Below are 14,588 nucleotides of genomic sequence, written 5' to 3'. Positions count from 1 at the left end.
TTTTCCTGATCTGGAATCCGAAGTCGCGGTCCCCTCTGCCCACGCCTTTTGTCCAGAGGTGTCACCGCACTTGGAGAACTGCTCGTCAGACGCTTCTCCGGGTGGGGGTGCGCACCAAGGTCCAGGCCTATCGCCACCGGTCGAAGCCTCCCGTCTACATCGTCGGTCAAAGTGTGGCTTTCTAGTAAGAATGCTCCGCTCCGTGTCTAGTAAGTTGGCTCTTAAATTCATTGGCCCGTTCACTGTCACTAAGATCCCTAGTCCAGTGGCAGTCCGCCTCAAACTTCCTCCAGCGTACAGGAGGATCCATTCCGTCTTTCATGTGTCTAAATTGAAACCTGTTTTTCATTCTCCTATTAATCTCCTCCCTCCCTCCCCCCGCCACGTCTCGTAGATGGGGAACCTGTTTATTCGGTTAATCGCATTCTGGACTCTAGACGGAGGGGACGGGGATTCCAGTATTTGGTGGACTGGGAAGGTTACGGTCCAGAGGAGAGAAGTTGGGTTCCTGCCAGGGACATATTGGATCACTCCCTCATCGGTGATTACAATCGATGGGTAGGTTCTCTTGGTAGCGCCGAGAGGTCGCTCGTTGGCTCGTCAGCTGCCCTATATCAGTCTCAGCGTTTGGTCTTGTCTTTGTCAGATCGTTGTCTTATGTCTGTTTTCGTCTCGTGTGCTGCTCGGTTCTTGATTCCTGCTCGCTGGTGGATTTACTGACCGTTGTTCGGGATTATTGGACTGGTTTCTACTCGTCTCATTGGTTGAGGATTTGTGCCTCTTGCTCACTGCAGCCTAGCGTTACCGAGGAGGCCTGTCATCACTGCATCCACGCCCATCTGTTTGCTGTGACTTTGCTTGTTTTGTTCACGTTTAATAAATTACCATCTAACTTCGCATTTGAATCCATCTTGTATTACCTGACAATTATTTAAATCATGAGCAGTCCAAGAAATATATCTTTAGTTGCACTGCATGCATTTAGTGTCCTGCAGTCATATAAATTGCTTGTTCTGACATGCTCTACATTTTAATATAATGTTTGTTAACAAATACCAATAGGAGTGCCGTGTGCTATTCCACATGGAAAAGGTCTCTAAACCACGACGGGCCCCACTTTATATTAAGTGGCCTTAACTACTATGTACTTACATCAAAAGTTAAGTACAATGTACTTGTGTTCATATTGTACTGCAAAACACTTGCTGCTATTGAGGTGGGATACGGGTAAGGTTAGGGACAAGTTTGTTGGTATGGGTAGGTTTAAGGGTGGGTTAAGGTGTAAGGGATGGGTCAACAGTGTAATTATAAATGTAATTACATGCAGGTATTTTAAAAATATAAGTACAATGTAAAAACATGTATGTACACAAGTGCATTGTACCAAATTATTAATTTAAATGTAAGTACATAGTTAAGGCCACTTAATATAAAGTAGGTCCCCATGATGTGTTCCTCACCAATGGCCAGATGTATTACAGTTCATGTCTATTTCAGACTGTCTGAGGTCATGCTATTTCGCCGATTAAACAGAACCAGCATGGCCCAACATTTTGTATTTCTGCCCCACAGCCACATAGACAGTTTTATTGGACTTTGAGACTATCAGCAGAGATTCTTTAATAGTGTGTGTACGTGGACTGTTCCAGTGGGTGTTTATTTTTTTTAATGTTTGCAGTTCACATCCGAGTGGAAGTTTCAAGTGGGCAAAACTTTGAAACTGAAACGTAATTTTAGCCTATATACGTGAGGGACTCAGACAGGTGCATGGACTGGCATAAGAAGAGTGCACTCTGTTGAAGCCTGTAGAAAAAAAACTGTAAAAAATATTGAATGATATGGATAGTAAAACATTGCATCTGTCATTTAATTGCATCTGCCAGCAAGAAATGCATATCCTTTATTCAAAAAGGAATAAATAAAGTGTGCACTGCAACACAAAAGAATATTCATTTTTGTTATGTGGTTTGTCTTCGTTATCGTTTTGAATCATTCAAAAATCTTGCTCAGGTACACCGGTTGCTAGGTGTGATTTATTTGTGAAATGTACTTCTCATGTGACTTGCAGACTTGACTTGTGTTTCTGACAACTGGATCTTGCTTGAGTCTTGCTATTATGTCTTTCATTTGTGTTTCACTTTCTGTCCTGGGAACCACTGAACCTCTCTTAGTCTATGAAAGGCCATACTAAACAGCCGGAAGCAGATTTAAGTAAAGAAAAAAAAGGCACAAAGGAAAACTACTTTCACATATTCACGAAACACCCATATCCAGATGCAAATTTAGTTTTGTTTAGTATAAAGAATGTGCAGGGTGTTTTATTCAGCCATTTTATAATAAAATGCTTATTTAGTCCTCCCTTGACTTCCTTATATTTTAGATAAAACAGCCTAAATAGCTCTGTAAAATAGCAGCAGCCCTTTGTCTAGATTACAACTCTGTACAACTATTACAACAGTCTTGGAGGTGACTTGTACGCCTTATTAGCTGCTTTTCTTCCAGTCAATTTCAAATAAAATTAATAAAAAATTAATAAAAATAAACACATACATAAAAATATAGGCACAACTTATATTTGTCTATAAAACTCATTTTTAAGCAGTAGTAAGCAGAGTGTTAAAGGGATATTTCATCCAAAAATTAAAATTTCCCCATGATTTACTGACCCTTAAGCCATTCTGTATATGACTTTCGGTTACACTTCATTTTAAGGTGTCCTTGTTGCAGTTTAATTATACATTTATACCAGGGGTGGCGAACGTCAGTCCTGGAGAGTTTTGCTTTAACCCTAATCAAACACACCTGAACAAGTAAATCAAGGTCTGAAAGGTTACTAGAAAACTACAGGCAGGTGAGTTTTAATTAGTCATATTAATTAACTACATGTACTTACTATATGGTTTAGGTTAGGATTAGGGTTTGGTTTAGAATTACTGTAATTATGCATAATTTATTGTTATTAAAATAGTAAGTACATGTAACATGTAACAAGGACACCTTAAAACAGGGTTATACATATTATAAATATCCTGGCTTTTCCACACGTTATAATGGCAGTGATTTTGAAGTCCAAAAAAGTGCATAAATCCATCATAAAAGTACTCCACATGGCTCGGGAGGATGTATAAAGGCCTTCTGAAGCGAATCAATGCATTTTTGTCAGCTAGCTGTCTTACACGTTCATGAGAGAGTGGCATTCCAGAGGATGATGTAGGACGAAGGCGAACGGGGTGATGAACGCGGATGTACAGAGGAGAGAGCAAATCAAAACACTGGTCACGAATTAAAAGTACAAAACGAGGATTTGTAGAGAAAAATGTCAGGGGATTTCAAGATAAGCCAAGAGGAGATTGGTTTTCCTTTGCGGTAAACAAAACTTGGTTCTCACGAGATATTCTCACCGGATCTTACACTACGTCTACCTCCTCCGTCATCCACTGGAACGCCACTCTCTTGTGAACACGTGTACGACACTTAGCGGAGGCTAGAGATTACGGTTTATAAAGTTTTAAATATGTACCTTTTCTTACAAAAACATTGATTCACTTCAGTAAGCCTTTATTCACCCCCCAGAGCCACGTGAAGTACTTTTTATGATGGATTTATGCACTTTATTGGACTTTAAAAACTTAAAAAAAAACATTTACTGCCATTATAAAGCTTGAAAGGGCCACATAATTTTTTAATACAACTCCAGTTGTATTTGTCTGAAAGAAGAAAGTCATGTGCACCTAGGATGACTTGAGGGTCAGTATCATGGGGTAATTTTCATTTTTGGGTGAACTGTCCCTTTAAACCTTTTCCTCCAGTCAATATCAAATTCCAATATATAAACACATATGTGACCCTGGACCACAAAAGCAGTCATAAGGGTAAATTTTGAGTTTTACACATCATCTGAAAGCTGAATAAATAAGCTTTGATTGATTTGTTAGGATAGGAAAATATTTGGCCGAGATACAACTATTTGAAAATCTGGAATCTGAGGGTGCAAAAAAAACATAAATATTGAGAAAATCTCCTTTAAAGTTGTCCAAATGAAGTTCTTAGCAATGCATATTACTAATCAAAAATGAAGTTTTAATATATTTACTGTAGGAAATTTACAAAATATCTTCATGGATCATGATCTTTACTTAATATCCTAATGATTTCTGGCATAAAATAAAAAATCAATAATTTTGACCCATACAATGGATTTTTGGCTATTGCTACAAATATACCCCAGCGACTTAAGACTAGTTTTGTGGTCCAGGGTCACATATATACATAAATTAATGCAGAATGTAAATTTGTCATTTAAAGCAGTAGTAAGTTTCCAGTTTAAAGGGTAAACAGTCAGGTGTGTCCAGAATTTTGACTGGTATATTACATCCTCTGTTAATTAAAAATACATTAATACACTGTGCACCAGATAAGCAGAACTGACAAGGGTACAGAAGGTGCCTGTGCTTCAAACCTGTTGCTGTAACGGGAACAATTCTCACATACTGTACACACACACACACAGAGATAAATCCCACCCCCTTGCTCGTGACTTTCCATAACACCTGTGGCTATGTATAGTGCAGAACAGCGGTCAGGATTTCAGCGCCATTATACACCCCCCCGGTACAAAATACAAAATATTACGTTTTGACAACACACTCATGTGAGCTGATGAAAGCAAATGTGCGAGTGCCGAGAAAGCTAGAGAGTTCATTCATGAATGACCCCTCCCAACATAAAACCAGTGGGATAATGGTCACAGCAAGGTCCCTGCTCCTCCGACTCCTTGAAACTTTGTCATGATTATAACAGTAGGCTACAAAAGGCCATTGTTGCTTGAAGCTGTAACAGAAAGTGAATGCAGAAGGACTGAGTCAAGGTCAGGGCTAATGTCAGATATTCTGGTCATGCCACCCTGAAGACAATATGAAAGAAATATGGCGACTATGCCATGAGGTACAGGAGAGCAGTAAAACTTCAAGGCTCCATATGTAAAATACCAATAACAAATCAGTTTCATGTTGGCATTTGTTCCATGTGGTTGTGCAAACAAGAGCGAAATGATCTCTGGACAGACTGAAAATTTGTAATTTTGTCCCAGACAGGTAAATAAGAATCAGGACTGTGTCTTTTAACCAGTGGCAAACAAAACGCCTCATAAACAGACATACAATGTCAACTAAAGCCTCCCTCATATTTTGAAGGAAATATTAACAAATCGTCTCCAGATTGGTTAGCATTATGGATTCTAATTTTGTTGTAAAACATTGTAACACTACAACTCCATTTGTTAACATTAGTTAAAGGTGGGGTAGGTGATTTGGTTCAAAAACATTTTTTGTTATGCTGGTTGAAAGTCTCTTTACATCCCGATAGCAATCACTAAGTTAAGTGGTCTAAATGTATTGGGGCCAGATTCACTAAACAGGGCAAGTTAGCATTAGATCCCAATTACATAAAAGTGCTTATGGGACGGGAAAATTCTGTGGGCGATTTACTAGCAAGGTGCACAAGAAGGCAAGGTAAGGCAAGTTTACTTATATAGCACATTTCGCACACAATGGTAATTCAAACTGCATTACATAAAAGAAAGTAAAACAATCATAAAAAATAATCACAAAAATAAAACAAGGAATTTAAAAACTTTGAAAATGATTTAAAAATTGATTTTAAATTAATAAGAACACAGAATCAACATCTAATTTCCATAATGACCAGTACAATCTACCAAGAGCAGTGCACATTGCCACCTGCTTTAAGATGCTTTTTTGGGGCTTTAAATAATGCCACAAATACCAGTGCATCAGAGGTGTAAAGAGTACCTAAAAACCATACTTGAGTAAAAGTATAGATACCTTACAGTGAAAATGACTCCACTACACGTTACAAGTCACCAATTCCAAAACAACTTGAGTAAAAGTCTTAGAGTATCTGATTTTAACAGTACTTAAGTATTTTACTCATACTAAATATAGGCTCAAAGATGCACTAGTCAAAGAGACATGCCAGTGAAAAACTGTAACGTTGTGGAGAAGCTGCAGAAAACAGGCAGAGGCAAGGATCTATGTGCAGGTATTTCATGGAAAAACTAGAACAAACAATAAGGCAAAACTCAAAGGGAACAAAGAACAGAATGACTGGCAAACAGACAACCATTACATTCAACAACTCACAAGGAACTAAAGAAAAACTAGGGCTATATATACACACAGGGGGCTAACAAGCTTAACAAGATAAGACACACCTGGGGAGACTAATCAAGGGGAACCAATGAACAAACAGACTACATACTGACTACAAACACCACGGGAGACAGGAAGTGACATAAAAGTCCAGGGCAAGGCACAGAGAGCATGAAACAAAAACAAGAATGAGTTGATTTGTGAGGAGACCAATCACGTTTATTTTCTAAAACCAAAATAAAACTTAACAACGCAAAATTACAAAACAACACAAACAAAAAACAATATCTTTCAAAAAGGTCTCTTCAGTATAATGGATAAATAAAATAATGTTAAGTAAAATTAAAAAGCCGAAGGATTCTTGCACTGGATGTGCTGGTTTCGGCCTCATTGCCAGCTGCAGTCATATCCTCATCTCATATATAAAACACCTCTGATTCACAAATACTTGCTAAGGAACTCGCATTCACATAAAGTAGCCTTATTGAAAAGTTTGGGTGAGTAAGGGCAAAACGCAGTACTTTCAGTGACCTGTAATAGGCAGTATCACGTCTTTTGTAGCAGAAATAAACTGCCGCAGAAAAAGCTAGGTCCATGCAAAAGGTAATTTGTAACTGCAACACTCATTTCAAATGTAGTGGAGTAAAGAGTACTGATACTCATTCAAAAATATAGTGAAGTAAAGAGTAAAAGTTGCTAATATCTTTTAAACTCAGTACAACTACAAAGTACCCGAAAAGATACTCAAGTACAGTAACTAAGTACATTTACTCCAATACTTTACACCTCTGCAGTGCATTGACGAGTGCAAATCTTAGTAAATCCCGTTGCGTGATTCATTTAAAGTCCCCCTGTAGTCAAATATTTAATCCCTTAAAACTTATCTTTGATAATCAAAATTACATATTTAAATGTTTTTCCTTGTGAAATTTTTTTTTCTCATTCCTTAAAATAGCTTGAATGCACCCTTGCCTCATTTACTATACGCTGATATTTGAATATGCAAATTAGTCCCGCCTCCACTCAGTCACACCAGCCAGCGCCTCCTGATCCACTGAACTGTAGTAAACGCAATACAATGGGATACACGGATAATGACTGATAAAACTATCTTTTTACTAGCGGACAACAACAGTGAATACTGTAACATTCGTTAAAGTTACTTACTTGATGCTGTTGTGTCCTAAAATGCCTTGAAGACTCGAATGCAGCCGTTTGTGACTGTTAATTTGCACGCGCGCGTCTAAAGTGCAGATGCCGATGCGGGAGAGGTACGTCTGACTCCGGGATACTTTTACACTGTTGCCACGGGTTATAATGCAAGTTAGAGGTTCTAAATTCACATTAAACCACAGCTTCATGGGTTTTTTGGTCTAATTTATTTTACATATTTAAATGTTTTTCCTTGTGAATTTTTTTTTCTCATTCCTTAAAATAGCTTGAATGCACCCTTGCCTCATTTACTATATGCTGATATTTGAATATGCAAATTAGTCCCGCCTCCACTCAGTCACACCAGCCAGCGCCTCCTGATCCACTGAACTGTAGTAAACGCAATACAATGGCATACACGGATAATGACTGATAAAACTATCTTTTTACTAGCGGACAACAACAGTGAATACTGTAACATTCGTTAAAGTTACTTACTTGATGCTGTTGTGTCCTAAAATGCCTTGAAGACTCGAATGCAGCCGTTTGTGACTGTTAATTTGCACGCGCGCGTCTAAAGTGCAGATGCCGATGCGGGAGAGGTACGTCTGACTCCGGGATACTTTTACACTGTTGCCACGGGTTATAATGCAAGTTAGAGGTTCTAAATTCACATTAAACCACAGCTTCATGGGTTTTTTGGTCTAATTTATTTTTGGTTTTGTGCTGGTATTGGTGTATTTTGCATGCTAGTGATAGGAATCGATCCCTTGACGTGATTGGTTATTGGTTTGTGACGTAGCAAACCGAGGGCTGTTTCAAACGGCATTTCTGGGTCAGCCTTTGGGAAACTACAGTTTTAAGGAGAAAATACTCCGCAATGGTGTTGATTAATAGATTGGCACATGGTTTGTCTAAAAGCATATTAAAAACACCATATAGACAAATAAACAACATAAAAAACTTAATTTTCACTACAGGGGGACTTTAAATACTCTTCTCCCATAAATTTAGCAATTGAAAGGGAAACTCCTAGAAACGCATATTCAATAAAGTGAGTCGCAACAATAACTGCATGCCTTTTCAGCGCTAATTTCCAGGGTCACATATATACATAAATTAATGCAGAATGTAAATTTGTCTGCAAAACTTCATTTAAAGCAGTAGTAAGTTTTCAGTTTAAAGGGTAAACAGTCAGGTGTGTCCAGAATTTTGACTGGTATATAGCATTTCGTCTTTAGTAAAACCTGACAGTAGTTTTTTAACGCCAAATAAGGGTTTGCGCTGGCACAAGCTGATAGTAAATCTGTCTCATATGTTTTTCATCTGTGAAAGGCTTGGACAATAAAATGTTCATCCAATCATATCCCTCGGCCTGAGGGCTACGATAGGCTGTCCTACCGGCCTGTCAGCATATTGCATACTGCATTCATGTGTTTTGTAGGAGGTGTGGTTTTTGGAGAGTGATTTGCTGGGAGGGTGGGATCTTATGCTTTCAAAGCTAGCTTGCTATTGCTAGCCTCTCTGAAATGAAGAAACGAATGACCTACACCTAACCCCACAAATAAACCTAACCGTCACTGACTGGGGTCTAGACAAATCGTACAAAATCGTACGAGTGAGGTTGTACGAATTCGTACGAATTAGCCACGTCGTAAAATATGTATGAATTGGCCGTGAGATAGCGTTGAAACCTCGCGATAAATCAGTCAGGTGTATTCAAATAACCTAAAATTGGGCATTGATGTCTCTTTCTGGTTAGATGCAATGGCAAAGTCAATCTAAACAGCACTGCATTGCCCTCTGCTCTCAAGATAAATGCTAATTCCTTCTCAAACACATCTGTCAGTGACACTGAACGACTCAACCCAACAGCCTGTTATCTTATCTTCTGTTGACACACAAGTGCGCGAACCTGAACTCTGTAAACACTATGGTGTGTATATTTTTTCAAGTTATTTTGGTGAACGCCCTCCCATATGTATGTGAGTAAACGAAGCCGTTTCTCAAAATGCGTTCTTGTCTGTACTTGTGCTCTTGTGGACTTGTGAAACGTCATCAGTCGTTGTCCAAGTACTGTTCCAATTCAAAGTTCACATCTAGCCAAGTACAGTGCAAATCCCCGGATGTGTTCTTGCTCCGCCCGTTTTATCAAGGATGCCTCCATCTTTTTTCCCCCCTTTATTCAGTTCCATCACACAAAGGCACAATGCAAACAGGGAACGTTGCACATCTCAAAGCATGCAAAACAGAACAACAACAACAACGCAAAATTAATACAAACATATATACATACATATACAGTATATATGTATATATATATATATATACATATATACATAAAATTAAAATAACAGGATGAAAAGAAAAAAAATACATACATTAGGGCAGTTACATAATTTTGAAAAGCTTTATAATTTGTATTGTTTTTATTAGCTTCTTATTTTGTGATCTCATATTAGAAAGTGTTTCAAAGTATATTTTAAGATCAGTGTTACAAAATGTAATATATGATGGTTTCTTTTGAATTACTTTTGACTTATGAATATAAAACTTTGCTAAGATAAGTAACCGATTAATAATATAAATATGTTTATCAGAAAAAGATGGGGTTTGATAACAAAGTAAAATATCATGAGGTTCTAAACAAGCATGCATCCAGAGGTGGACTTGTGCGAACTTGAGGCAGCCAGGTATCCCAGAATGCATTTCGCACCAACCAGCGAGCGTTAATGGCGGAGGAGAAAACCTGCATAATTGTCATAATATTACTGTTATTGTGTCATGAAATGCGGTTCTAAGAGTGTTAATAAAAATAACAATTTGGTCCCTCGATATCTCTTTTTGCCACCGTGAAATCTTCTCAAAAGTGTAAATACGGTCTTCTAAAGTGTAAATACGGCCGGGAAGTAAGAAAACACACATTCAAATGTATTCTCAATACTTCAATTTATTCATAGAAATACAGATCTTATATAGGCATGTGGAGGGGAGTTTCCCTCTTAACCAATGAGGATAGAATGACATACACATATAGGATGTTTTGGCCAAGAACATGTGTTTTGTATAAAATGGCCACATATACAGAAAAACATGTACATATTAGGAATAGACTTCCTGGCGAAGGATCCTGAGAGGAGGGAGAGTGAGAGGGAGAGGGAAAGAAAGGAGGGGTGATAAGAGAGAGGGGAAAAAAAGGAGGGGTGAGGCATTCTCAAGACAGAGAGTGTTTTCTAACAAAGAGTATTTCAGGCGAGAATGTAGTTGTTTAAAACTTAAATCTGCGATTTATTTATAAAGGTAGCGCCTATTTGAAAATGTGCTTCTCCGATTACGGAGACGTAGCTCCACGCGATCACCGGGCGCTCAGCGCTCATGTGTCCGCCGAGAGCAGCCTCACCTCGGCTAGTCCTTCTGACATTTACCGCTGGCTCTGATGTCTCTGTAGTGGTTAAACATGAGGTCAAATGCGTTTTGGTCTCATGAATCTATTATTTCTTCCAGGTCATATCGTTTTGGCTGAGCACAAAGTTATGTTTAATAAATTGCTTATTTATTAAACGCTGAATTTAATACATTTGACTGAATTGTTTGCTTTTGTCTTTATTTCCTATTACATAAGTCTCTTATACTTTATACTTATTCTTTCATAATGGCTATTTTGTTCATTAAAACTGACATTTAACCAAAAAGGCAGAGTTGTGCTTGTCATATTCCTTTTTTTATTATAGGCTATACAGTGAAGATAATCAGTATATGTGCACATATTACCTAAACCACATATTAATGTTTTATATTTTTAAAATGCTTATTTATTAAACGCTGAATTGAATACATTTGACTGAATTGTTTGCTTTTGTCTTTATTTCCTATTACATAAGTCTCTTATACTTTATACTTATTCTTTCATAATGGCTATTTTGTTCATTAAAACTGACATTTAACCAAAAAGGCAGAGTTGTGCTTGTCATATTCCTTTTTTTATTATAGGCTATACAGTGAAGATAATCAGTATATGTGCACATATTACCTAAACCACATATTAATGTTTTATATTTTTAAAATGAAAACGAAACGAGTTGTGTTTTATATTTGGAAGAAAACGGCAAGGCAGTGGTGCTTGATATCATTTCGTTTTATTGTAATGCGTGGATCTGTTGCATGAACCACATTTTTTGTGAGCCTATTAATATTTTAAATGAAACAGAAAAGAGGCAATGCTGTTTGGTATAATATTTCGTTTCACTGTAACGCATGTACGTTCCCTGAACTACATTTTTGTGGCTATTAATATGTTTAAATGAAAACGAAAGAGGCAGTGATGTTTGATATCATATTTCGTCGTATTGTATACACACATGTAGAAATTGCCAGAGTAGCCAAGGCGAGCTGACTGACGTTATCAAGCTCAAGGCAAGTTTATTGAATTTGATATAACTTGAACAAGTTATAATTCAAGTACGCTGCTGTTCCATTTGCAGAATTACCGGACTTGTGTCCCCCCGTCCCCAGGAGCTCGCACTCCCGAGTCCAACTTGCGAAGTCCGAACTTTGCGTGCTTGGTATTGAGAAACAGCTACAGTCTCCACCTAGCATGGTATATATGCTGCATGCCACTAGTAGACAGTCGACCCAAACACAGCTATTTCTTATAGTGTATTGTTGAATGGAAAGCACATTGCACAGCCTTTTCTTTTGTCGGAAGAGAGCATAATTTTAATACACATTAAACATAATGATGCAGAAGGCTATTTGATTTTGATTAGAATCAGTGCACCCGGTCATGCGTCAGCGTGTTACGGCGTGTTTGTCCCCGCCCCGCCCCTGACAGCGCGTGAAAATCATACGAGGTTGAAGAAGGAGGGGTTTGTATTAGATGAATGACTCCTCGAAAGGGGCGGAGCATCCAAGTCTTCAATTACTACTACAGCCGGCTGATGCGGGCACCGGTAGAAACACAGGTTGATCCCGAAGAAAACGGCTTAGGCGAACAGACACGTCGTTGTTGTTGTTTTTAATCGAACGGGTTTATTTTTTTCCTTTTTTGTTTCATATCATTCAATAACTGGATTCATAGGTAAAGTGTAAACGACTTTAAACGTAAATCTTCAAGAACGAGATGGCTAGAGGAGAGGGCGCAGAGCAGTACTCCAATACCAGTCTCCTTCAAAAACCCAGCCCAGATGGAATCAAACTGGCAGCAAAGGTAAGGAACTGAAAATAAGTTATGCTTTCATTCAGTGATAAGTTTATTAGCAGCGTCCGTGTTTCCCATGATTAGCTACAGCTTAAAATGTGCTTACATCTTTTGTCCTTCAGAGATCACTGAATTGAACGAAAGTATTTTAAATGCAATGAGGGAATTCGTGAGGTTATCAGTTGAAAGAGAAACATTTGTAATTTCCCCAGTATCTCAAATAATCGTTAAATATAGTGAAACTGACTAAACGAGTACAACATATTTCAGTTAAATTATTTAATTTTAATTTCCTGACAGATTTTTTGTTGTTGTTGTACGGATTTCAAGACTTACCCTATTACAGCAAAATAACCAGAAAAAGGCCAAACATATAAATATGACAACAATATAAATACAAATATGGAAAGCTCTGTCTCGGTTCAGTAAGTGCATAAACTACTTAAACGTCCCAATGCTTTGTAAATTATTAAAAAAATGAATGCACATTTCCTCTATTCACTTTACTACTTAAGAGTTTGCATTGATTTTCAATAATGGCATGGTCTGCTAACAATTAATCCTTACTTAAAGTTTATTTATGGCAATTATTCTACCAATCACCCAGCAATTTTAGATGCGTAATATTTGGGTGTATAACACAAAGTCCTAATTAATTGATCCAAGTCTAGATTCCACATGCCACATCATCAGAATGGATAATCCATGCAACCCTAAATTTAAACAGTCATTTGATTTATGAGGTTGACATTATGTGATAGGGCTTTATTGCTGTAAAACGTGATATGCATTTATTGCTGATGCAGATAAGCTAAATGAGTCATAGATTCTGCATCCCAAAAGTTTCAGCTCTGATAGATGGAAATGGCTAAAACACCATCATTTAAATGGAGACTGGCTGGAGTCTTTTTAGTTTATCCTGACCGTTGCAAAGATGAAGGGAAACCTGACATTAGAGGATACCATCACAATTGCTAGAAATGATCGGTTGTCTTGTAGAAGTGTCCTGTTCGACAGCAGTATTTCACTGTTTAGTGGCATCATTACAAAACCATTGCATGTGTGTTTCTCTACTTATGGTTGACTTTATAGCAACCATATTTACCCCCATGTGTACTGGCATCACAAGCGAAGGCAGAATGTAGTCCAGAATTAATAAAAGACTCGCTCACACTACATGCCAACAAATCCTCTATTAACAGTCCTTAGTGAAGCAGCTGGCAAAGAATTGTTCTCTATTTCTGCTATAATAGCAATGTTGCGCTGAATTGGTGTCAGTTGGACACTTCCATAGGACTGTAATCCAGTCTCTTCGTTACATGACGTTGGAGTGTTAAGGTTGTCCAAGTGTCCTTTAACATGAGCAGGTGGCATTGAGAGAACACCATGTGCAATAAAGCCAAAGGTAGTTACTTAATGTCTTCACATTGCAACTTCAATGGTTTATTTTAGGAGGATGCATGTGACAGACACTTGACTAATGTATAAGAAATCACCAAACTGACTGAAAATCACACCCACTCTTGATAAATGAGAACAGGAGTGTCAAGCTCGTATTTTAAACCCATGACTCTCCCTGAGCCTCTTGAAATGTGCTGATCAGCCGTGAGTTGATGTACTGATGTTCATCACAGAAGAACGCTGCCTGTCTCCTCTGATTGTGTTCAGTGGGATTTCTTGCTTGAGGGCTCCCTGACCAAATATACTACCCAGCTGTATGGGAAATTAGGTTATGTTTGGATTAGAACCAAACAGCAAGTCAAGCAGAAATGCATAGTGTTAACATAATTAAAACCAGCGCTTTTCTAAGAGTGAAAATCCTAGCTATTCAACAACTTAAGCCAAATTACAAGTGTGTCTGGCCACCGTGTGCTACAATTATGTTAGTTTGAATCCCAACTGAGACACTGTGTGTGAACTCATATGACCTTAATGAATATAGCATCTGTACTGTATTCGTAATTATTTGCAGTGTCTTTTTATGAACGTCTCAAAACATACCCTGTTTCTTCCTCTTTTTTTTTTTTTTTTTTTTAAATATCGTGAATCAAGGGGCCGGTTGTCGGTAT

Source organism: Sinocyclocheilus grahami, unplaced genomic scaffold (assembly GCF_001515645.1).
Source record: "Sinocyclocheilus grahami isolate Dianchi unplaced genomic scaffold, SAMN03320097.WGS_v1.1 scaffold58.1, whole genome shotgun sequence".
Classification (NCBI taxonomy): domain Eukaryota; kingdom Metazoa; phylum Chordata; class Actinopteri; order Cypriniformes; family Cyprinidae; genus Sinocyclocheilus; species Sinocyclocheilus grahami.
Note: the sequence above shows the minus strand (reverse complement) of the source record.